Source organism: Lathamus discolor, chromosome 8 (assembly GCF_037157495.1).
Source record: "Lathamus discolor isolate bLatDis1 chromosome 8, bLatDis1.hap1, whole genome shotgun sequence".
Classification (NCBI taxonomy): Eukaryota; Metazoa; Chordata; class Aves; order Psittaciformes; family Psittacidae; genus Lathamus; species Lathamus discolor.
This window is the reverse complement of record NC_088891.1, coordinates 4739129-4764589: the sequence shown is the minus strand read 5'-3', so window position 1 is coordinate 4764589 and position 25461 is coordinate 4739129. Positions and strand designations below refer to the sequence as shown.

The 25461-nt window shown below is 42.2% G+C and overlaps 1 long non-coding RNA gene across 1 annotated transcript in view; it reads right to left on the bottom strand.

Moving 5' to 3' along the window:
* The window catches only part of LOC136019105 (uncharacterized), a 44755-nt gene that overhangs the window by 11073 nt on the left and 8221 nt on the right, over window positions 1-25461 (bottom strand). Inside the window, exon 2 of the long non-coding RNA XR_010614745.1 lies at window positions 19698-19819. This is a non-coding gene — a long non-coding RNA (uncharacterized LOC136019105). The remainder of the gene's footprint in view (window positions 1-19697; window positions 19820-25461) is intronic.

Sequence of the window (25461 nt, the reverse complement as noted above, 5' to 3'; positions counted from 1 at the left end):
AACGAATTACTCCTAATGTGTCGTGCTACACAATACAGAAAATGTGTTAAGAAAGGACCAAGAAGCAATGGTAGGAGAGAAAAGAGGGAGATACAGATTCCTGCATGCATAATGTTTTCCAAAGATCAGCAATTTCATTAAAAGGTTCAGATCTTGATATTCATCCACAGCATTTGCTTCTGTAACCTCCTGTGACAGCAAGTTCCTGTGCTGCGTGAGAAAGCATTTCTTTTTGCTGCCCCATATTCATTGCCATTGATTGCATTGATTGACCCCCTTTTAATTAGTCAGTGCAAAAATGTAAAGGGCATCCAACAGGGTTCCAGAGTGACATAACTTGACATAATGTAGCCTAATGTGACGAGCTGCTGAAGTTGTCAGGGTTCCTAGAAAACCCTTGTATGAAAACTTTAGAAAAGACACAGCTACACAATCGCACTCATGCAGAAGGTTCAGCACTTCAGAGGCTCCATGAAGGAGGATGAAATCCCTTATGTGAAATCCCTTTCCATCTCCAGGTAAGCGGCAGAGCAGAGGGACCATTCCATTTCACGTCTTATCCTCCTAATAGTCCACCCTCCCTGTGCTTTTTGATCCTGGAATTAAACCAGATGAAACTCCACAGTTTTAGCATTCCAGCAACAAAAGGGAACCTGATCTCTTGCCTACTCATGTGTAATACATATTACAAGAAAGAAACTACGTACTTAAATTCTACCTTGTCCTTCATCCTTATTCATTCACATCCATATGAAAAACTTTCTCACCACCAAAGCATTCATACTGCTCCTTCCTGAAGTGTGTAAAGAGGAAATGAACACAAGATGTTACATTTGCCCTGCAGGTGCCCAGCTGAGCTGGAATCTGTTCCTGTCCATCTGCCCAGGGGTTTTTACTGTATGTGACACTTAAGGTTAAAAGATTAAGGATTGCCTACTTCTTTTTTTATGGTAGAGGATGCTGGTTGAGGTCACCTGAAGTGAAATGTATCAGGCCTTGCAGACAAGCACATTAAGCTGTACAAGAACTGGGAAGCAAAACAAGTTTGCATCTGGAAACTCCAGAGTGGGATGCATTATGCCCCAATAGCATCCCCCTTTTCTCTCCCTAGAGCTCACTAAAGAAGCTCCAATTGGTTCTTGCTTTTAAGGTTCTGGTGAAGATTGCCCTTCCAAACAAACCCTAATCCAGATACACCACTAGGATCTGGTTGATAACACAGACTTCTCTTCCAAAATGAACTGACCACAATTTTATGTGTTATTTTTCCCTTTCCCACACTATCCGTAGCCTCTAGACCCATGCACTGAAATCCACAGACCTTGTATATCTAACTGGCTCCAAAACTCCCATTTTGCACCTCTGAATCACTGAAAAACACATCTTAAACTTCAACAGTGGCTCTAGTACAGGGAATGCACTAGACGATGACATGACCATTGCAAACCTGGCACAGTCACACCACCAGGTAGGTATTTCCATAAGCACATCAGTACCCCAGATGCTGCTTTCATGGTTTAAAGGGATTTTTGCAGACCAAGGATTTTTCCTGGCTGGCCACAGTTTATTTTATTTACATTTAAATAGCAAAATTATGATGCTGGTCCCCTGTGCTTTGCATGTATATAACTTCTGGGGGTTTTACTTGCAACTTGAAGAGATAGCACATACTGAGTTTATTTTAAATGGTTTCCTATTCAACCCCCCCAACCCACACTATCCAGCACCGAGGCTAAATTCTACCCTTCAGAATAAACAAGCCTTGAAGCTTTCATTTCTCGCTGACTTATCTCTGATCTGTTTGAAAAACCTGACCAGATCTCTCTTTTCGTCTCACAAAAATTCACACTGAGAGAAGTAACATCATCACAACCTGTCAACACTTAGAGGCTAAACAAAGAAAGAAACAGATCAAGAAAACAGAGATGAAAAGCTCTGGTGCCCCTCTTCCCAAACTAATACTCCCAAAATGTGTTTGGAGAGAGGGGGAAGGAGCCATTGTTTGAGCTAACACATCAGCCGATGTGATTATTTAACTAACTATCTCCATCCCCAGACACATCAAATGGAATGCAATGCCAGCTGAAAGTATTATGTAGCCTTCAGTGATGTGAAACACATAAGCTCTAAGGCATACAGTTTGGCTGAAGACTCCAGCTGGCACTGGTAGTTTTATTCTACTGTGAAAAACATGAAAGTCCTCAGATGCCCCGCTGATCATGGGATCTGAGGAACTTCCCCACATCAGCCTCACACTGCAATTAACACGCTCCTCCCGCTCTGTCCTTTCCCCCGCACTGCAGATGTGTACACACGTGCGCACGCACGCAGCCAACACTGTGTAGTCCAAGCACCCTGTGCTGGGAGTCCATGTGCCGTTGTGTTTGGAAGGGGGAGACGTTCTTTGTCCAAGTGCTAAAAAATCTGGGCCCTCAACTTTCGCGGGAAGGTGGCTGCAGCACTTGTAAAGACCATTAAGGGCTCTGTTTTGCTTCCTAACTTTTCACAGTTTTTCCTCCCTTTATGACATGTTTATTGGCCTTGAAGGCTGAGGAGGGATAACATAGGAAACCAAAGTCCTCCACTCAGCTCTGACTCAACTCTTGTGCACCTCAGCCTCATTTAAGGGCAAGCTGCACTCGGCATGGTGGCTAGCTAGTGTGAGCAACTGGAACCATTAATCCCTGTTCACATCTGATTTTCGGCAAAATCTAAGCCAGTGGGTCCAGGGTAGTTAAATGTGCTGCTTGGCAATTAACAGAAAAGGTTACAGGTGAATATTATTTGGTCTGAAAACAAATCTGCAAGGGGTTTTCGAGACTGGTGCCTTGAGGATTACAGCTTATTTGTGGAGCTTTAACAGGAAACTGCTAATTATGACACCTGCACAACTTCCCTTGAATTAGACCCTGGGGATGCGTTGCTTTGCCTAGAGATGTTAGCCAAAGCCTCAGGCTCTTAATCCATAGCCGTCACCTAAAGTGAGAACAGAATAGGCAGCCATAGGGTATTTGCAATCTTAGTTAAGAAAGGGTATCACACAGTTTAAACTGGATTTTTCCTTCCAAGACAAACTACTTGAGTTTCAAACACTCTTCCAAGGCTCTTGTGAAATCAGCAATCTGATCCGTTAAAATGGCTTCCAGTCAAAGTGTATACATATGTAGCACTACAAAATTGTTGGGAAAAGAGAGTCAAAGTGTAAGAATCAAAGCAAATAATCCAATTGATATGATTGTAAAACAAGGGAATGTCACCCGGAACCACACTATTTCAGGTTAAAATGGACATGCGTTCCTTGGTCCTCTAGGTGAGATGAATACTCATTTCCAGACTTTAACAAATACAGTTTTACAAGTATTTTCTAGAGCTGCTGTACTTGCAGCTTGTCCATGCTTTTCAGTACAGAGTGTCCATGTTGTGAATACAAAAGCCAGGATATTGTTCAAGAAAGCTTCAGGCAGTGGTTTACCCAAGATGGACTCACAGAATCAGATGAGCTTGCATGTCTTGCAAATATTAAGGGTCTAAACATTGCATGAGCAGCTACCTTCTGGGAGGGACTTTGGGAATAATCTGCCGTGACAGGCTTTCCTACACTGCCCACTGGTTACATAGCATATGAAGCCCATGCCAGACAGGCTGGTGTGTCTTTATAGAATGATCAGCACTTCCTGAGCTATGTTAATGTGTTAACCCTCCTCCTCCTCAGCAATTAGCAGCCATTTAGCCTGTGTATGGGTCTCGAATGCAGCAACAAGCTGATACAGCTGTATGATCCTGTTCCAGAGCTACACTGGGTATTTCTGCATGGTGCTTTGTATCCTGAGAAGATATTCAGACCACCAGGATATGGAAGATAGCTGCCTTAGGAATCCAGTCATGGCTCATTCCTCATAGTATCAAGAAAGCCTCCTTCTTAGTTCTGCAGGAAGTTTCCCCTTAAAGTGCAACTCACAGACAAAAGCCATCCTGATGGTAAATAATGACTATGAAGCTTTACTTACTTTTTATGTTTAAATCAAACTGGCCAGCGGCAAAGACCAGTGACACTGCCCTCATCATGGGAATGTAACAAGCACTCCTTGAAGCCTCTGAGGAAGGGTCTCATTTTATTGACAGCAACATGCCCAAGGTAATAACTGATCCCAAAGTCTTACACAATGCTTCTGTTCAGCAGACTGATGAAGCTGTCTCCAAAAATAACCTGCCAGTGCCATGCTTGGACTGCAATGTCCAAGCCAGAACCAAACGCTCATCTCCCAAGGTCCTGACACTCCCATGTAGCACCACACTGTGCCTCGCTCTCCGACTCCTGGATTGGCTGCAAGTCTGCTCTGACCTTATTCAAAGAGCAATATTCAAACAATGACAAAGCAGAGTAACATTTCTGTCCTGTTGGGGCAGCCAGGGTTGATAAATGGGTGGCAGGACAAGGTTAAGCAATGCATTCATAAAGAAAGCACTCACGGGTTTATTTCCTTGCCTCTATTAATGACTTTTTGCAAGTATCTTAGTCCTTTTTTGTCTCAGACTGCTGAAACCATGGGAGCATTCCAACTAATAATAAACTCCCCGTCTTTAATTTATAACTCCTAAAAATTGACAGAAGCCCAAAACACCTTTTTTTAAGCCTGAAAAGGTGGCAGAGATGCATATTGTGTTGTCAGCACAAGAACTTCTGTGGCTGTAAGGAGAGAGCTGCCAATGCGCTTGCAGAAATAGCAGCAGCATTTTGTTTATCCCTGTAAAGCTTGGCCAGTATATTTTGCACTGAAGGAGCAGGTTTACCACGAGGAAGAGGGAACTGCTGTTTCCATCATTTTTAACATTGCCCAGTGTGGAGCACATCCCAGCCCCAGGCTGTGAGCCCTGCTCTCCTAGTGTCCTGTGGCCGCATCTACTGCAGGAGCACTGAGAAGGGGCTGTAAACGCTCCTGCTTGAGTTTACAACCCAGAGCCTGTGCCTCCTCTCCTCCACAGCTTTCCTATTGCAAAACCTGGGAACCAAACATCCATCAGTCCCATTGCACCCTCTTGTCCTTCCAAAATGTGCTTCTGTGCGTCTGTGTTGTAACAGAGGCATGGAAAGCAGGGGGTTAGGAGCACCAAATTCTCCATCTGCAGCCTAAAGTAACAACATAGGGAGGAGTGGGAGAGGGAGAGTGGTGCACACAGCAATACAAAAAGCAGTTTTTGTGCCAGGCTCATCAGTGTGGCAGGGTAATAAGGTCAATGTGAAAACAACTGGAAGGCACATACCCCAGTAAACATGTGCTGAGTGAAAACGGCCCGACCTTATGTTGTAGAATCCAAACCCATTGAGTCAATTGCCAGAAAACATGACATGACCTTTCAGATTCAGTGAGCATCAGATCCAAGAGCAGGCTGCCGTGCTCTTTTCCATTTCACTGCTGCCCCCGGAGGGCCTCAAGTCACCTGAAATAATAGCTCGGGCTCCAAATCTGCACTCCTTTAATGAAAAAAAAAATACACATGGCATCAAGTTTGACCCTGGTGGCAGATTTTTTATATGCTTAGCTCAATTTCTTTAAACTTAACAACAGTGCGCTTATATATATATATATATATATATATATATATAAAACATATATATATATAAACCTTCCCAGAGCTCAGGTTTTCCTGCAGACACCCCATTCTTGGCAACGGAGGAAAAACCTCTTGTTTTTGTGAATGAGGAAAATAATTAATAGCTAATGAGGAGCTCGTTCCAACCCACAGCTTTCCCTCCCCGAACAAGTAAAGGAAAAGCTATTCCAGTTGGAACACGGTCTCTTCGCTTTCTAGGCTGAGAAATACATAAAGATGTATTTTCGCCCACAAAGCTCCAGATCTTATTTTAATCCACAGAACTCAAGCTGCCCATGAGAGGAGTAAAGCTGTGCAGCGTTCCAAGCACTAGCAAGATGAGAGCTCGTGATATTAAGTGCAATTTAAAATGCACTTTCCCTCCCACTAAATTACTTTCCTGGCTAAATCCTGATTAAATTTTTTCTCTCCTTTTCCTGTCTCCCTGACAGACTGAAGGGGCTGAGATTTGAAATCAGCTTTTAGGGGAAATATTTATTTTGGGGGGAAAACAAGGAGCTTTTTTGGATCCTATTCAGATGTTCCCCTCCTCTGTCAAAAAAGCAGAAAGGAGAAGCAAGGATCTGTGCCGTCTGGAAATTGTATTTATTTTGACTTGAGCTGTGCCAACCTGCAGTATACAAATACTCCGTCAGAACTGCCTACCATCTGTGTTTATTGTGGAGGAATAGCAACATCCAATGGCCAGTTCAATGCAGGTTAATTGCAGGCGTGTATTGAATTCCCTGGAGAGCCAAGTACACAGTTAGCTCCCCCAGTGTAATCTCTTTCTGTTACATGAAGGAAATCAAAAAGAGAAAGAACAACAATGCCAACCCACAGAAGAGCTCGATGCCTCTCTGCACAGAGAGAGGGGTATCTGCAGGGAACAATAAGGGTCTATTAAATTCTTTCATTGGCACCAGAGAAGTAAAATGAACATAAATTAATCAGCTAGAAAAGATGGGAAAAGTGCTGGTGCAATTCTATTGAAGTCCATGGAGTTATGGAAAGGATAAATTTAACCCAGGATCTTTCAATGTCTGCATATTTGAAAGTGGCTTGTTGGAAAAAAAGGGCATTCTTAGAAAAGAAAACAGGAGTTTGAGAGGCTCCCTGTGAAATGCCATCCTCTTAATACCCTGAGCAGCCACATTTTCACCACAGCCATACCGGCATTTGTCATTTCCTGTCCTTGAATTTATAAAGCCGTCTGCCCAAGATTTTCCAGAGTGCTGGCAAACTGTGGGCATCAACCTTGTGGGCTTAAGAGACCCGGACTGACAACGTCTGCACTGAAAATCAGTGCCCTGCAGAGGTGTGTCAGGTTGGGCAGGACCGCATGCAGATGTTGTGGTGTGTTTTGGAAGAAGGCAAGGAGCAGCTTCTGGCCTATGTGAACCAGAGCAAACACACCAGATCTGGAGAAGGAGCTTTAGGGATCTGCAGGCACTCAAGGGACTGCAGTATTTATACACAATAAAATGCCTTGGCACAGCTTGCCCATGAGCACTGCAGCCACTGAAGGGCTGCAGCCCTGAAGGGCAGCAGCCTGCTTCTACATGGACCAGGCATTAGTTAGCCAGGCTAGAAAGAGCTCCAGGGCAGAGCCTTGGATGAGATAAAGACAATGGATAAGATACAGTGCTTCAGGTACCACACAGTAAATTGTTATCACGGAGAGCCGCATCATTTCCTTGATATCCCCTTTTGCTCTGGGAGAAGTAATTCGTTTTAGCCTTAAAATACCTACTTCCCACCGCTCTAGCAAGCTCTGTGCTGGCACGCTGAACTGACAGGAGTGTGACCCCTTCCTTCCACCCAGAGGAAAGCTGTGCACCACCCATGAGCTGCAGGAGATCCAGAGGGGTTTAAGGGGGCAGTTGGTGCTTGCTCCCCAACCTGTGTGTGCACAAGCAGCCTCTGAACTGTTCGACTCTGTGGGGTTAATGTGCTTTTCCCTTCCTCTCCACATTGCCAGTGGCGATGTCCTTCGCACACACTCATACTCTTAGGGGCATTTTTAGCTCTTCCTCTCTCTTCTCCCAGATGTCAAAGCTGCCATCAAATCTGCCCAATTTATAATGCTAAAGCCTTTCAGCCAAGGCTTAGTCATCTCACGCCTCATCTCACTGCAGCTTTCTCCCCTCCAGGCTTCTGCCCTCATCCCCCCAGTCCATTTATCCAGAGTCACCTACCTTCTCTGCCATCCTCAGTTCCTTTTGCTTCCCAGCCAATGCTCATCACATCAAAGCTTATTGTTTTCACATTCAGCACCTTGCACAACATTTTTTCCCTTCCCACTTCCCCCTCTTTTCACTTTCATCCCGGCCCTTCTCAGCTCTCCCAGGAGGCAATTTGTTCATGGCTTTCTTCCAGTCTCATACCAGAGCTTCTTGTTTATGCCAGAAACCTTGATCAGGCTACAATACTCTACCAGGTCAGACCCATGTATCATAAGTCTGTGAGTAAGTTTAGTTCTTCCCTGCTTTGAAGCATTAAAATAACTGCCATGAAAAACAAAATTAACACCTCACTTTTCTGCTTCCTTCAGTTACATCCCAGCCGGATGTGCTCGCACTGGCTTCAGATGACAACCTGCTCTTCTCAGGCCTCACATCTTTTGGGTGTAACATTAGGGTTATACAAGATAGGGTGGCTGTGCACGGTCTCCCTGAAAACTCCTCCCTCTCTTATTTCACCCAAAACCATTCTATTTCCCTATTTTGAAACCAAACCTTAAAATATCCTTCCATATTACAGCACTTATAATGAAATATTCATAAGTGGTGGAGGGCTGGATTCTGGAAAAGCGTAAGTCAATATGGCTTTGTTGCCATCCATGAAATATAACTGGTTTTATTAACGTGTGTCAAGTAGCATCAGCTGGAAGGTTGGCCCCACAACTGAACATTTGAATAGACTCAAGTCACTGCTTCTGAACTGAATTCAAAGAGCACCAATTCACCCCTGGGATTTTATATTGCCAAATCTATTTCAGCAACTAAGGAGTATGAACATGTTTCTCTCCATACCAAGTTCTCAGTTCAGAACAAGCAAGAGGCAGAGGCTCCACATACACTGTTGCGTAAACTGCTGAGTCTTTCAGCCTGAAGCTCACACCTATAGCCATGATCCACAGTGCCCTCATTTACCTCCCGAATTAAAAGGGAGCACATCAACATGTTTCCTCTCTTACTCGTTGGGTAGTCTCTCACACAAGGCTTCAGACCACAAAGTTCATCATTAAACACAGATTTTCACCTCCAGGAAGTTCCAGAGGCCCAGAGAAAGATGCTACGAGTTCGAGTTCCTACAGTGGTTTCAATTACAGCATGCGAGGGGCATTTAAACAAGCTTCCCTGGGATAAATGAGAGAAAAGAGCCAGCGCACTCAGCATGAGCAAAATAAAAAGCAATCTTCAGCTGGTGCCAGCCATGCATATTTTGAAAACCATCCCCTTCAGCCATTACTAACAAAAAGTCAGCAAAACCTTATTTTAGAATCTGAAAAGACAAAATTTAAAGCATTTGGTGGCACAATCTGTTACTTAGGGACAAGCTCATTAAAAATGCAGGACTATTTACTGAAGGCAAAATGCAGACATGCACTTTTGCATGTAGAGCAAGCACGTACTGAATGATAGGAACACCTTTCCTCCTGATTGGAATGGGAAGGAGAGCTGCTTTAATTGTGCTGATGGATGGATGGCTTTCTGAAAGAAGGTAATAATTGGAGAAGCCAGTCCAAAACATGGCATAAACTCATAAGGCCAATGACTAAGAGACTGAATTCAACAAGAAAATTGCTATTGGGAGTTAAAAGGAGCTTAGGAAAAACTAGGTAATGGACCCTAAGCTGCATGCACATGAGCAAGGGCAAGAAGTGTCTAAGTAGCAGTCTGAGCAGCACAACTCTGTCTTTGGGAGGCTATAAAGGAAGAGAAGGGACCAGGCAACATGAGTTTCAAAGGGAAGTGCTAGGAAATGCAGAAATAGGAGAAGGAAAGTCAGAAATCAAGAGAAGTCACACAGTGGAAAGATGAAGAACAGTGTGACTGTCAACCCGAATCAGAGGGAAAAGAGAAGGGAAGGACCTAGAGCAGAGAAGGTTCCTTATTCTCCTTTTTCCACTGAAACTACTGCTTTTGCCTGCCCAGCTCTGCAGACTGCAGTTAAAGGTTGTTGGGGAAACTCAGTTATTTGAGCTGGTGACTGATCTCACCATAGATTTATATTGCTACAAATCTCTGACTTAAATCAAGTAGCTACTCCTCATCTTGATAGATAGGAGCAAGCTCTTGGAAGTGAAAAGTGTGATAAGAGCATGAAGATCTTTCTTAAAAGACAAAGACAAGACCCCGAACAAAACCAGACACTTGAAGGCCACCACTATGAATTCCCTTGCTACATGAAGTCATATCTCAGCCATTCCTTTCATTCATGGGAGCAACTCACTTGTTTGTTTCAAGACAACATATGCGCTGTAAAATATCTGAGAGTAAATGCAATAACCATTAAAATAATCATTACCAGACTAATATGCTTTGTAACTTCCTAAATCTTTTATATGGTGGTTTCAATTTCTGGTCTTCAGCACCCTGGATGTCCATGGCTCCCTTGGAAATAGGTCTATGAAATTTAACTTAACAAAAAGGAAAGCAAGGGAGCTGTCAAAAGGCATAAAATCAAGAGGTCCTGTCCAAGAAGAAAAAGGTGCTGGGGAGAGATTGGCAAACTGAAAAGAGGTTAAAGTTTAGGAGGCTTGCAAAAGTGAGTAGACCAGCTCCATAACAAATCTGTACGACCACTGCACCCATCAAAAGAAGGAAGGGTGGAAGATGGCTTCCCAGTCAAATAAAATCTTTTTGTGGTCAGAGAATTTATTCATACATGAATATCCCACATGATTCAGAAGACTGAATATCGTTCCAAACTGCTCTGGCTTCCCCAAAAACAGCTCCTCAAAAATGAGATCTGTGACCCCAACACATAGCCCACTTGACTACCTCACACCGCTTCCAAGCTTCCCATCTGGCAGCTAGAGAAGCATCCTCTCTGCTGAATAACTGGAGACATGTACTAAGATTAATTCACTCAAAATAAGCCTAATAACAAAGTAGAGGTTTATAAAGAAGTCAAAGTCTTTTCCATATTGTTTGTTTTGCTCCTTTAAACGCTCCCAATCTGGCAAAGATGAAGGAACATTGGGGGGAAATGGATACAGGAAAGAAAAAATGTCTTCTTTTGGTGCAAGAAATAATTAGAATAAAATCTTAAAAAGATAATCCAAGAGGCCTTTATTTCTGTTTCTCTGTTTTGTTCCCTCCCTACCACTCCCTGTTCTGCTCCCCTTATAGAAAAGATAATAGAGTGTTTAACACAGACGGTGTGAAAAGGGAATGGAAAGGAAATAAAAGAATCAGTACTCCTGGTGAATAATTTGGCTAGAGGAAAAAGACAGATACAGATCAGATTCTTTTGATATGTTAAAAGCATCCCAAAATGCCTTCACTCTGGATGCTTTTACACAAATTATCTTTCATCATAAAAGTACAAAATACATATAATGGACAGCTCATCTCTCTCCAATGAATATGTAGCCACTAGCTGATAAGATAATAGACTAAACGCTGACCTGTCACAGACTTGACGATCATAAAAGTAGAGTTTAAAAAGTTGGTTCTCATGTCTCAGGCATTTAATGGGCAGACACTAAGAGATGCTTCCAACCTTCAAACTCTTTTCATGCTATTCTGCCTTAAGAAGCACAGGCATAACTCTCAAAGTGGTTGTATTTGGAGAAAGACACTGTTTATACATACACTTCTCCTACAACCTCAGCTCCCAGGAACTCCTTCCCACTTAACCTTAGAATGACTTTCGTGTCACGTAGTTGTCCTGAAAGAAACAGATTAAAGATCCCTTTATTGGGCTGCAGTCTGGTTTATATTCTAATCGCAAGAGGCACCTGAGGCATCAGTTGATGGATAGGCTCCTAATAAACAATAATTATTATTGCAGTGTGCAAACCAGCTGCACTGCTGAAATGGAAACTCTCCTACTGGTTTTAGCCTTTCCTGAATCACCCCTGTCTTGCCATGGGATCCTTGCCGCCATTCTTCACTGTGCCACAGTGCCCATGAGAACCAGGCTTCCTGTGTCTCCTTCCCCAAGCACTTTCTTTGAGGACTGGAAAGACAATGTATTTTTGGCCTTAATTAATCTAACAGGCAACTTCATTCCTGTACATGCACCACACATATCTGCTATGTTTTCCCGCTATGCTGCAAAACAGCCTGTATCCAATAGCTCGATCCTTCTTCTCTCAGTATTTCCCTTTGGGAGCTGACATGGTTTATGTAAAGACAGAAAGTACTTCTGTAAATAATACATCAAGCAAATTCATTTGAACTGGGCAGAACTCATTACAGAGTGGTTTTACATAGCTCAGCATCCTGTCAAATGCCACATTAAGATTACCTAGTTATTGGTAAATAGTGTATTTCAAATCAACAGCCAGCCTGAAAGAGAACAGCATGTAGTACTCAGAGCTTAGAACTAATGGGCCTGGGTTCCTTCTACGTTCCTACCAGTAACCCACCATGGGATCTCTGGAAAATCACTGACCTACACTGTCATTATTTTAAACCCTGAAAACCAGGAAGATTAGCTGGAAAATTAGTTATTGATGGGGTTCTAGCAGCAGCCTCATACAGGTAATAGCATCTCTTCCTGTTAAAATAACAGAGACTCAGTTCTGTAGAGGAATTTATGTGCTTGGTTCCACTACAGAAACTACATAGAAACAAGCACCTTGTGTGGACCTGAGTCTTTCAAAAATAACCTGCATACAGTGCTAGAGCACACCGGTGAGCAATACACATGCTGCCTTGAACAGAAAGAGGCGCGTGTTGTGTGGCACTATGAATGGTGAAACTGGACATGTTTATTGTGATCTTCTACATACACTGAAGTCTGTTTACCTACAGCTTCTCAGTTATAATGTACTTGCTACAACAGTGGCACATCTCTAAAACTTCTATTTCTTGTGCTCAGGAATTACCACAGTGTGACTCCAAATCAATCCCATTTGAGTTAAAACCAGAAGAACAGAATGTGATTCATTTAGGCAGTGTTAGGGACAAATATTCCAGGAGTGCAAAAGCAATGTTTTAATTATTTTATGCCAAATAATCAGAGAGCACAATATGCCTGAAATCACCTTTAGCAGCCTTCTGGAATATATAACAGCCTGGTCAAGCTCGGGCTGCCTGACTGCTAGGTGAGAGCTTACATGATCGCACCACTGGCTTGTTAAGACACTTTCACAAAGGCCTTTTGATTTCACTTGCACCAGCAGGCTCATGCTGAAAGGTTACACTTACAGTCAAAGAGAATCTATGAGCTCAATGCAATGTGAGCCATTTCTTAGTCACAGAAGGAAAAAGACAGAGATTTCCCCCCAGAACCAGCAGGGTATCACTCAACATAGAATCAGAACCTGAATGCAGCATTAATAAGAGTATCAGGTACATTGGTCTATAGCTGGTGGGTTTGTGGAGCTCTGCGAAGCCCTAACCCAAGAGATATAAAAAGGCAGACAAAGGGATGAAGCAGTGGCCTCTCTGCAGCTGAGAACAGAGAGGTATATTCACCCTTGGGAACCAGCTTGTTGGAAGGACAGAGGGCTTGCTCTGTCTTGTGCAAGAAGTTAGTATTGAGGCAGCAGTTGCCACTGTTCCTCCATGACTGTCCCTGGTGCTGCTTATTCCTATCACACAGCTGGGGCAGGGGACACTTCTCTGGTGCCCTCCATTGCTCAGGGTCATTACTCCAGCAAACCAATTTCTCTGGCTTAACTCAGCCTCTACAGATGAATTAATGGAATCCACAGGTTTCTACAACTGGAAATGATGAGAGGCTAAGTCCAGTCTAGAAATGCAGCACCTTTCTTCGCAATGGCTGGACACAGCCTCACCAGACTTGTTAATCTGAAAGTGCTTCAAAAGGGTGAAGGTCTGCTGGTAGGTACTTTGGAATTCACTCCACACCTTTTCCTGCCAGATCCTCAATTGCATAACTTACTCTGAGTGCTGAAATGCCCATCTTTCTCATTCATTCACTTGGGCAGGGATGAGGATGTGGAACCTGTGTGTTTTGCCACAGGGTTAATTATGGTGACTTATGCATTGCTCTACTGTCATGAAAGCAGGCTGATACTTCATGCTTCAGACTGTATAATTCAACTATTGTCAAACATCAAAATCCCAAGTATAACAGAACCCTATAACGAAAGGCAATTAAATGACATAATACATGGAATATGAGCAATGCTCAAGGATAAATAAAAGCCTAAGAGGCACAATCTTCCATTGAGGCCTGAAACCCACGCTACGTAGCAACCTAGAGTGGTTACTCACAGAAAGAAGAGAAAAGCTCGTCTGGCCCAACGTGGTGCTTCTTCCACCTTCCAGCTTCTGGCAGTCTGCCATTTAGGGATTTCCTGAGCCAGAGGTTGCATCTGCATCAGTGTGTTTAATAGCCCCTGCTGGACCTATTTTCCATGAATTTGTCTAATTGCTTCTTGAATCTATATCTGTCAGCAAGAAATTCCACAACTGAATTATGCACTATGTGAAAAAGCACTTCTATTTGTTCTGCTCTAAAGTAGCTGCTTGAAAATTCCCTTCATTGCCCCTTAAGTCTTATGTTATAACAGGGGAGAGTAATTTCCAATTCACTTTTCCCACACCATTTATGGCTTGTCACCTGTGTTACTTGTCTCTCTTCCAAGATGAACTGCCCTATTATATGTAATTTCTTCTAGGAGATCTCTTCCTGCCCTCCTCTGTATCTTCTCTTTTCCAGTCATATCTTTTATAGGAGAGGATGAGCAGGACTTTATGCTTGTTCAAGACATGGGTGGATCATAAATTTGCAAGATGCATAAGGCTATTTTCTATTTTGTTGTCTACATCTCACTTTAACATGCCTAACATTGCATTTTCCCTGTATAGCTCCTGGCAGCTCGCTTCTCTCTGGTCTGTTTATGCTCTAAGCTCTTTAGGGTAAAGCTCATTTCTAATCATGAGTGTGTACAGGTCCTGCAGCACAACACGGAGCTACAAACCAGACTTTCTGAAGGTGGACACTGGTAACAGGTTTGACTGCAAAGAAATTGAAGTTAGCTAGCCCTGCTGCTTGCTGATGGTGCCTGACAGGAAATGGTCACACTGGCCACTTACCTTCAGGGTTAATCCCAAAACTGCTTTCTACATACAAATGACCCAATAGTAAACACTTCTCTTTTAGTAAGGTACTCAACAATGCATATGAAAAATCCATTATGAGCAATTAATAATTGCTTTAAAACTCCATTTCTGGCTCAGGAAATCCTGAGCCCCTGCTAATGTCTTCCAAGGGGGATGCACAAGGGAACAAGTGCCATATTTTCATCCTCCTCAGAAGCTCTGCTGTTGTTAACAGATAAAGGAATAGATACATTCTTGGTTTCATTTAGCTTGTCTGTCTGTGTATGTATAATTTAAACCATCTTAATCACAGTTGCATCCCATAGAGCCGACTGTTTTGCAAAGCCAGGCATGAAGCAGTTCTTATCTGAATACATTTCGTTCTAAGGAGGCACAAAAAAGATCCAGACTTTTGTGCACTGTGGCCAAATACATCTCTTGTCTGCTATGGAACTCATCAGAGCTATACTTCTCTTCCACTTCCTGACCAGCCAAGCAGTGCCTAACATTCCACTCAAGAATCTTGGCTGGCCAAAACTCAACCCTTTACACCCAAATGTTCTCAACCACTGCTTTTATAACCAGCACCCTCTACCCTCCCCTACTCCTCATCTCCACCATCCACAGACTGTACCTGCACCTTGCAGAGCACCTGCAAAGAGAATCTGAATTAATTTTTAGAACAGATTAGCTAAAATGCATTGAATATCTGTGTGGACATATTTATTCAGAATTAAAGTAGGCCTAATTCAATTTAACTTCACTCGCAAAGTGAATTAAGGAAAATGTAATTGAGGCTACTTAAATTCTGATTAAGGGTCTTGACATCTGCCACAAATGAAGCTGTATTATCCACAGGGAGTTAATTCACCACCAGAAGTGTGGAAACACAACCAACTGCACGGCAAAAAAAGGAAATCATTAGTCCCTCAATTGCAATAATCACCAAAGTGTTTTTATGCTAAATACATATTTAATTTGGGAGGTAAAATTTCTGCATACCAAAACACGAAACAGACTTCCCTTGCTTAGAACAATCCTGTTTTCCAGTTAAATTTTGATTTTTGTAACAGAATTATAATTGTGTCAGAATTCAGAAAAGTTGGTTAGGGGAAAAAGAGAAAGTTTCATCACAGAGAGTGCAACAGCAATCAGATTTTCCTTGCTAACTCATGGTTGTGTGAGTATCCATGGGGGCATGGTAGAAAATGCCTTGCCTTAGAAAATCACTCCAGTTCACACAATGCACCACAGAAAACCCATGTGTGCCCTAATGTGCTTTGTTTTCCCCTATCAATTTGATAGTTGGCACACTTGCTTTCAGCTGGTGGCAGAATGGTAAAACCTCAAGCTCTTGCTGCCTTGATGCTGTGCCTGTTTCAGGCCACATCTGTGAATAACTCTACTGCTACTGACAGTCAGAGGCCTGTGGAAGTTCTTGAGCAGCCTCACTGTCTCAGCTCTGTGTTCAAGGGTGCCACCCCTACACATGACAGAACACTTCCTGTGCTGTTGGTGAAGATGCACATGCTAGATAGATCTGAAAAAGCTTTTTCTTCATGATCTGCTTTTACTGTATATCAAGAGTTCTGTTATTTGGAAAATCAAAGTCTATTACACTTTGTGCATTGTTCAGTTCACTCCATGGCATTATTATGCTACTTTTTTTTTTTTTTTTGTGTGTAGAGCAGCAGTTATTTACAACTGAACTGTGAATCTAAACCTTAAAAGCCATCTTCCAGCTTATGCCTGACTTCCCTGTTGACAACCATAGCAGAAGTAGAATTGTTAGGGTTATTAGCTCAACCTAGGCTTAGGGAGATAAGCAAGTGTCTGAATAAAGAGAACAGATCCAAAGCAGCAAAACATTGCCTGAAAGCAAAACAAGATAGTAGTGGCCAAGGGAATAGGTACCTTCTTTAGACTGTTACTCAGCCTAGTAATCCTCCCCAGCTTTCTCCACGGTTCTGCAGGTATGTGAAGTCCTTGTGATCTTTGGCCAAGGCTTTTGTCATCCAAGTCCTAATTTGTGCTGTTTATATTCAGACAGGAGGAGCACGGATGATTCAAGAAATAAATGAGAAGGAAAACTGTGATGTTTGCCATGAAGAAATCCAAGATCCTTTCTGGATCAACTTCAAACCCAATAATGAAGGACTAAAATTCACTTTTTTTGTTGTGTATCTGCATTTTTTCTAACTTTATGTTCTAAGACTTTACAAGGTTTGACACTTGTTCCTTCCTGTACACCTTACCCCAACAGCTGCATTGCCAGTGGAAATTTCCCCAAAGTCTCTAGTATTAACACTGTGTATGTTGAGAACACGGGTTTTGGTCAAGAAATTTGCTTCTTCTCCCTTCCTTCTGCGGGATTTCAGTCAGATAGAATTGCACTGTAGAATTAAGGGTAATTTCATAGGGTTTGTAAGAAACTTTCAGTAGAAATTTGGAAGCTTCTTGTCTTTCCTGCAGAATTTCTTCTCAGAAACACATTAAAGATAACATAAATTTTAACCCAAAGTTGCCATCTCAGCCTGATGGGTAAGAAGTAGCAAGCTGTGTACCAGCAGCCATCCTTGTCTTGTTCTTACCTGGAATTTCTTGCCTGACAAAGTGATCAAGGCTTCAGCTTCAGGTAACTCACAGGGAAATAATATGCAAGAAAAATACAATTTTAATGTCTTCTACCAAAAATGATGACCAGCTGTGCCCTCTGTACTGGTGTTATTAGTTCATTACTTTCAGATAATGGGGAAGTAGCTTTGCTGTCTGCTTGTAAGTGAAGTAGACTGGAGTAGTGAGTTCAAAAGTGACAGGGAAAAAAATAAATCCAAGAATTCAACTGAGAAGCTTACTGGAAAAGTGGGGCTGAAGATCTAAATGCAGGAGGTGGATGATTCAGTAATGAATGGAAGGCTCATTCTGACAGCTTGGGCTGCCATCCAAGCTAATTTGTTTCCAAGCCTTCAGTTTGCCAACTGAAGTGGCTGAGAAATAATAGGCTCCCAAAAAATATTTCTAAGGAAACACAATGCCCATTATCACTGAAGGAGAAAGAACCTGCACGTTTCAAAGAGGAAAAAGAAATTTGAGATCTGCCAACTTTGGCCAGTTCCAAATGACACAGGAAGGAGCAGTTCCAATGTAGTGAAAGGGAAGAAGTGGAGTATTGTTAAATAAATTCAAAGTCCCTATAAAAAATAGACACAATAAATAGAAGGATGTTTCTTTCAGAGAGGGATGATTTTATGGCTGAGCCCATGCAAGCAGCCTATGATAAAGAGTTTGGGGCATAGGAAAAAATGGAAATTAGATTGGTAAAGAGAAGTACAGTACAGAATAGAATGAAAAATAACGAGATATCTCTTTAGGTTTGACTTGGTCATCACCGAATTTCATATAAAGCAGTTGGATATTTTATTAACATTAGAGACTGAAAAATTCCCCCACACAAACACTTTGTAGCTCTCACTAAAGCCAACAGCAGGAAGGAATGTCTTGTAATTGTCACCAGAGGTTAAGCCTTGGATTCCCTGTCTTTCCAGTCACACAGCACCTGTATGAACTCAGCCAAGACACAACATGTCTACCTCGAGCACTGTGCAAATAAGGAGTTAGCTTTTGGTGCTGTTAAGCAGAAAAAGACATTTTGAAGTGTTGAAAAACCACTTCATGGCTACAAGAAATCCCTATGGAAGTCGTAAACTCTTTGTCATCACAGATTTTTATGAAGAAGCTTAGACACGGCTGGCATACATATAAAAAGTTTTTGTTTGATTAATTTATGAGAACACATTACAAAATGGCTATTATTTATAAAAATATTTCCTTATTAAATTTTTTTTTTTTTACCTAGGGCACAAAATTCCGGTTTTCTGGAATAGCGGTATCTGATCTGCTTTAAGAGCTTCTCAGCAAAATACTGCTAGCCTTCAGGTTAGGTTTTCCCAACACTCAGCAGCTGCAAAACTCACCTTTCTCAGATGCTACACACTTGATGCTACAAACACCCTCTTTCAGCCAGCATTGTGAACAAGAGGAAACTGACATTTTACTAAGAGACTGGTCAGCCTTTTGAGTGATACTATCTCTGTGATACCCCAACAACACAGACTATAGAAACGGCTTTTTCAGCCTCCTAACCATCTTCCTGATTTGAAACTGCCTTATTTCTCTAAGGAATGTTCAGCATGCATTTTTAAGTGAATGAAGGAAGAATGGAACTACTGCAATTTTCTTGCACTAGACAGGTTTCTAAGTCTCAGGTAGTTTTAGATGCATGTTTTGTGGTAGATGGTTATCAAGGACCATTCCTAATAGATCTATAGAGGTGCCCACTACCTTCATTTCCACTGAGAAGGGAATCTAGCACTGAGGGTTATTTTTTCTAATACAATTGCATTGACAGACTAAATTAAATGGGCACTTGAAGCTAACATGTTCCCTCAGGGTGAATCAAAACTGCAAAGGGAAGGTACGCCTGCAACTTATGCAGCCATACCGAGCTGAGCTTCCACCTCATGAGTATCAGTAGCAGCAAAGCTACACTTGAGCAGGCTTCACTGCAGACTGTATCACCAGATATATATACACACAACTGTGTCACCTCTATGTTTTTTGCAGCAGCTAGGTTGAAACTAGCTACAGCAGAATCAGGTCCAGCACTGGATTCATGAAATATTTGGGAAGATAAAATGAGTCCCTTCACCTTCCAATCACCCAGTGAATTTCTACCTAGCTGAGTTTCAGAGCCTTTATAACTGTCCCTGTTGCTTGCCCCTAAAGCCCAGAGTGTTTCCATGTGCTCATCTGCAGCAAAGGTACACTTTTAATAAGTATGCACTGTCATACCTTGTGGTTTTTTCATGTCACTTGTTTTCATGGGTGGTCACCTCTCCGCAGCAAAACCCAAGGGTTTGTTCAATAGCTTGCAAATTGATTCTTCCTTATGAGAGGGTACTGGCTGGATACCACTGAAACAGAAATAACCATGTTTCCAGAGGTGAGGCTGTTTGTGTTTACTCAATAAGCTGCATCTTTGCAATATTCTGTTATTGGAAAACCAAGCATTTTAAGATGTTAACCCTTTGGCAGAACTCTGGCAAGGCAGGTGTTTTGCTGGTAGATGAGCAGTATCCTGACACACTTAAACAGATTAATATTTGTGAATTTTGACATAATTACTGATTTCCTCAACAGATTTAAAGTCAAGTTTATCTTCATGTTAATCCAATTTCATGCCTAGAACAGAGCAAGCACAACAGAATGTCTTTCGTAACCTTCTGATATCATTAATTATTGCTACATTGGGAGTTACAGCATGGAACAAACAGGTTTTTAAATGGAAATCATTTGTCTCTCAGCAGGGAGACTCAACAGTTTTATTTCCTTCAACGCCAAGCTGCATTCAAGTAATCTTGTTCCATGGTGATCCTCCCTCGACAACCTGCAAGTCAATGGTGAAATCCCATCTATTTTGTCGCTGGATTGGTCAAATATGCTGCCCATAAGGGGAGGTGTCTATTTCCTCTCCTAATTGCGGAGGAAGGGCTTTCTCCATGTTAAGGCCACGCTTTCCCCAAGCTCTGGGCATTTGGTCAGGTTTCCTGGTGATTTTCCACAAAAGGAAATCCCCTAACTCATTACAAAAAAAAAAAAATAGATTAATTGACCGGTTCAGTAACAACCTGCCCCAGGACCCAATAAACTTTACAAAGGGTACATTCCAATTACGACTGCGCTCAGCATGAACTGATAAGTAAGCCAGCATGATCCGTCTCCAGCATTAAGGAGTTTTTTCCCTTTTCCCCCATTAATTTAACTCTTTCTTGGCACTTGTGGATTGACTAATTTCTTACTGTCCCTTTCCCTGTGAGTGTTAACCCTGCTGAACGACTCCCAGCAACGTGATCTAACAGGTTCAATAAAAGCAACCACTGGTCTACAGTGACTTTCTGGGCACTGCTGTGGCCTTACAAGAAGGGTTAGTTAGAGCACTGCCTTCTTTCACACTTTGCCTGGTGTCCTAAAATGAATCCAGATCTCAGACCAGGACAGGGAAGAGGGAAAGTGACCTTCTCACAGCAGAAACATCTAGGGAAGCAATTGGAACCACTTGCTAGCAGAGCACAGCTACAAGCCTGCCTTCACTATGTGAGAGGGTTGGGAGGGAAACAGGATCATTTGGTAATAAGCATAATTGCAACAGCAGAAGGAAATAGAAGGCAGATATCAAGTTGGGAAGACAAAATAAGTTACTGGGTACAAAATGTTTGTTGTATTATGCTTTCATACGATAGTCTGCCATAGCATTAGATAGCCTGGCTTGGGTGCCAAACCTAGTGTTCCACAGCACTGAGCACTACTGATGCAAGGCAGCCTTATTCGCAGAAGCTTATTGATAAAACATTTGGTGCTTAGCTGACTAGTCATGTAAAGTAAATTTACACACCTGCCTGGTAACTACTGCTACTTTTAACACATAAAAATGCACAGAAATTTGTACAGAAGACACTTAAACTGTTTGGACTCACATCTACTTCTGCTCAGATTCAGAATATCATTTCCATACATTTATTATGCCTAGCCTGCACTGTATTTCTTATAGGAACAAGAATAGCTGTAATTATTGTTGTCAATCAAAGTTTCTCTGAAGTCCTGAGCTTTACTGTTTCAATAACTCATTTTTACCAGTGGCAAATGTCCTCAACAAACACTAGAGCCTCATTTGCAGTTTGGTTCCCTTGTCACTTTCTGAGTCATCTTGGTGGAATGCTGTGAGGCAAGCGATTAGTCTTAGGACTTCTTTTCATCTTCCCTTTCTTTACATCTGAGGGCTGTTAAGAAGTTTGGTTTCCACAGCTCAGGCACATCCAAGGTGTACTACAGGTACCGAAGGTGCAATGAAATACAAAGTTTATTCTACTTCAGTACAAAGAGAATACCTGATAAACTGTTCCAAAGTCAGCCTTAGCACATGCAGGTGCAGCTGTTATTGGTTTCACTGGAATTACAGTTGCTTACAACTGGTGCTGGATTTAGCCCCTCACAAGTAAACCCTTCAGCATCACATAAGGCTCAACTGTGATTGCGAACCCATTGGTATAAATCAGAAGTAATTCTACCAATGATGCACAAGCCTCAAGGTTAACATCAGCCTCCCAAAACAGCTGAGATGCCAAAAATAAACATGATACAGTGCTGATGGATTTATAGTTAACTGACAGTTTCCTCTTCAGATTCTTAATCAGGTGTCACTGAGAGGTGCTAATATAATTAGGGATGAGATATGGATTAATAGGAAGAAAATATCATAACCTCACTCTTACAATAAAGAAGTCCGTATGCTATACTTACCTGCAAACTGCACCATTCTTCTGGTAGCATGACATTTGCTAAAGCAAAAGCCTGTTGATAATTCTCTATAGTCCTATAGAGCACTCTGCCATGGCTGCTCTTCAAAAGGCCATATTTATCCCCTGGGAAATATAGCTGTATTAATATGACATTTTGTCACAAATTAATCTTAAACAGGGGTAATATTTTTGACACTGAGTTGAAACTGGAACTAAAAGGCAGTTCAGGTGGTTAAAGTGGCAATATCCTGTAGCAGACTTATATTCCCTGAGATAATACTGTTATGGTGTAAGTACCAATGTACAGGGATGTACCAAGGGAGAGAACTGTGCAAGTCTTTCTTCATTTTAACAACACACGGGATCATTGGCCTTCCACTCTTTATAACAGCTGGTAGTATAGCAATGCCCACTGATCCCAAACATCAGAGCCTATGGTGCTAGGTGCAGTATAGAATAACAAAGCTTTTGCTAAGGAAAAGCAGCCAAGACAGACTGTCAGCACCTCATCTACCATCATGATGGGCAGCACGGTAGAAAAGTAGACAGGTAGTTTAGAAAAGATCTAAAAAACCCCACTAATTTCTCATTAATGCGACTAAAAGTGGCCTAGTCTGGATTTTAATTGAAGTCCCATGGCACGAGTCAGTTGTGACGAAAGGGATTCTCGGTGATGTGCTCTCTTTCCTGCTGTGGAGGTTCCCAGGCTCTGCGCAGTTTGTCAATGCCAGGCTAATTAACACAATGTAATCTTGCCACTGACACCCATTTCCCAACTCATTTGCACAAAGCTTCCACTATTACAGGAAATCAGGGGAAATTCGTAATACAGATTTCCATAGGAGCTGACCCTGTTATACAAAGGATGCTCTTCGCCTTTTTATTCTATTCCTTCATACTGCATGATGCTGATGGTCACCAAAGATGATGGGTGATTTGGGGTACCCAAATATTACCTTATGGGCACTTCACTGTACATCTCAGCAGTCCTTCACCGATTGCATGTCATTTGCCTTTAATGGGATCATTTTCATTAAGACTAATGTCTCCTCCCTGGCTGTTTAACTCAATTACCTCCTGAACAGGAGGGCTGCAGGCAGAGGCCAGCCAGAAATATTTGTGTTCTATGAAAGACTGAAATACCTACAGTTCTGGTCTGTTTAACATCTATCTTTTGAGATGCGAGGTGAAGCCCACTGACCACTAGCAGTCATTAAAGATCCTATAGCACTTTTTGCAAGAGCAGAGGGTACTATTAACTCCAGGATCCTGGCCATATTCCAGTTTGGATAATTACATTCTACCACACTAAATTTCCCCCTGCAGTTTCAGTTGGGGAACTTCTGTTCTTCACTTCCACTTTTAACAACCAGAGCAAAGTGTTGCTCGCCCTGAAATGCCAACACATTCCAGTCTGGAGCTGGGATACGGGACTCAGCCCATGGGTAGACATTCTGCAAAATGCTCTGGGACTTGTTAGCAAGGAGGTGCACAACAACTGACCTGGAACACCATAAAGCCAGAGCTCCAACCTCAGTGATACTGCAGGCTGATCACAACGCTCACATCTTGCTGGGGTTTATTGCTGGCAAATGCAATCCATGTGAAAGGTCTGGGTATCTACCATTGATGGCCTGAAAGTCACCAGGGTGGACAAGGAGGTTTTGCTGGTGGGTGTTTTATTAACTGCTCAAGTGTAAAAATCAATTCAGGCCATTCTGCTCCTGAGTAATCATTTGATTGTACTGAGTGTTCACAAGTTTTTAGGTAACAATTGGATCTTCTAGAACTAGATAGTAAATACAAGTATCCCTATTTTCTGTATCAGGGAACACCAGAAAATACGGATCTAAGGGCAGGATTTCTTACTTGAACAGGGAACCGTGTTCCAGCTGAGTCACTTACCCCTTCTAAGTACTATTAGCTAAGAGTGAAATGCATCTGTAGGTCCAAACTTAACTATTCTATGATTCTATGATCCTATGGATTTCAGGATCAGGAGTCATAGGGGTATCATTTTCATGACCTAGAGAGGGGAGGGAACAGAACGAGACAATGTAAGAGTGGGAAGCACATCTGTAACTCTGTTGAAAGAGGCAACCCACTGCCTCTGTAAAGGTTCCTTTGATTGCTTTTCATATGAAAAAGATTCCCAGGAAATCTAAGTCTGGGACTGAGAAATTATGATAGCTGAATGGACCGATGCACTGAACTATTAAAGAAACCTTGAAAATGCTATTTCTGTGTTCATATGAGAGCGAACAGGCAAAACTCTCTTCTCTGAATTCCTCCGGCTTAGCATAAGAAAGATGATAGGCTGTAGATTCTGTTGCTGCAGGCAACTGATGAGGAACCTCTTTGATGCGCTTTGATTAGTGCTGGCTTCTTTAATTCAATGATATTTGGTTCCAGCTCCACTTTAAAAAAAAACCCCAAATCCTTATTACCATAGGGAAAAGCATTAAGGACACTTGCTTGGAAAACACTTGGGCTTATGTTAGGAGTTCTTACTCAAGATCAGAAAGATTTTTTGCCTGTATTGTTCTCTCTCCTTTGAGCTGGTCACCTTGACAGCAAACCTGGACACAGGTACACTCTCCTGGGGTAGCACTTTCCATCTTTTAGAATGACAGAAAAACAGGAGTGAAAGGGACTTCCAGAGATCAGGAGCTCTCCTTCCCTCCCCAGACACCTGACTGTTTCTAGCAGACATCTGTCTGTCTCTGTGATGGAAGATTAATACTCCTCCAGAGTGATTTATTTTGGGATTTGACTATCCTACCCACTCACACCTTCAGACAAAGAGATGCTTTCAGGAAACATGAGGCCTCCAGAGAAATACAGCCACTTCTGTAGTAAACTGTGGAAGTTGTATAAAAATAGAGAGAAAATCACTTCAGTAATGTTTGATTAAAAAATGAAAATGGATTACTTATCCAGGCCAGGTGGAAAGGGGTTCTGTTGGAGTCAGAACAGCTGGAACCTACCAGGATGCCCTTGCTATTCCACAACTTTGGGATTTTATCATAGTTAACTTTGAGTCCAGCAGTTCCGAATCAATCAGAATCCATCACAATACCAAGTTATCTTAGTCTGATGTCCAGTTAACAGTAGAAGAAACAGAGCCAGCAACCAGCAGGAGGACAAAAGGACAACCTATTGTGTTTCATTCATAGGGCAGACATCCTCAGACTCCGAGTCCAAGAAAACTCCCACTCATTTCTGAACGAACCATTCAAAAGCAGCATTTTCCTGAATGG